Consider the following 933-nt stretch of genomic DNA (forward strand, 5'->3'; position numbering starts at 1 on the left):
GCATGGCCAGCACACACAGCACCATGCACGCACAGGGTGCACGCACACAGCCAATGCACACAGCACTGTGCACACACAGGGTGGCACACACACACAACCAGTGCACACACAGCACACGGTGCACGCACACAGCCAATGCGCACAGCACTGTGCACACACAGGGTGCATGCACACACGCAACCACCGCACACAGCAGCATGCACACACAGCATGTAGGGTGCGTGCACACACACAACCAATGCACACAGCACTGTGCATGCACAGGGTGCACGCACACAACCAACGCACACAGCAGCATGCTCGCACGCGGTGGCTATGGGGACATGACACACACTCAGCAACACACTCTTGCTACCCGACACGCGCCCTGTGTCATGCCTGCACAGTCACCCGCACACGCGCACTCCCCCGCAGTGCCACGTACAGGCAGCCGCACACTCGCCCCTGCCCGTCCCTGCGCGGCGCGCCCGCGGTGTGCACCCTCCTCACCCAATTCGGCGCGGCACGCGGACGCGCAGCGGCGCCGGGGCGCTTTGCAGGAAGCCGGCCCCGAAACCGCTGCCGAGATTGTCATCGGCGGCAACCGGGCGCTGCAGCTCTCCGAAACACCCCCRGGCTTGTCTGGTGTCAATTATGGAAAACGCACCAATTTGCTGCAAAACGTGTCCCTGGATCGCGGGAAAACTCCCTGGTTAGGATGCCCCTGGGCGCCCCTGGGTGCTGGCACGCCGCTTTRGGCCATTTCACCCTGCCCGTTGGTTTTGGGGTGAGAGTGACTCACTGCCGGCGCCGCGGTTGCAAACCCAGGCGGAAAGTCCCTCCTGCAGCCCCAAAGCCGGTGCCTGGGCCCCCCCCACCCGGCCACACGGATCTGGGCCAGTCCCGGCCGTGCAGGGACAGCGTGAGAAACCCCCAGCCCCGTTTTGGGGTGAG

This window comes from Rhea americana, unplaced genomic scaffold, assembly GCF_003343005.1.
Source record: "Rhea americana isolate MKP2758 unplaced genomic scaffold, rheAme1 scaffold_189, whole genome shotgun sequence".
NCBI classification, from domain to species: domain Eukaryota; kingdom Metazoa; phylum Chordata; class Aves; order Rheiformes; family Rheidae; genus Rhea; species Rhea americana.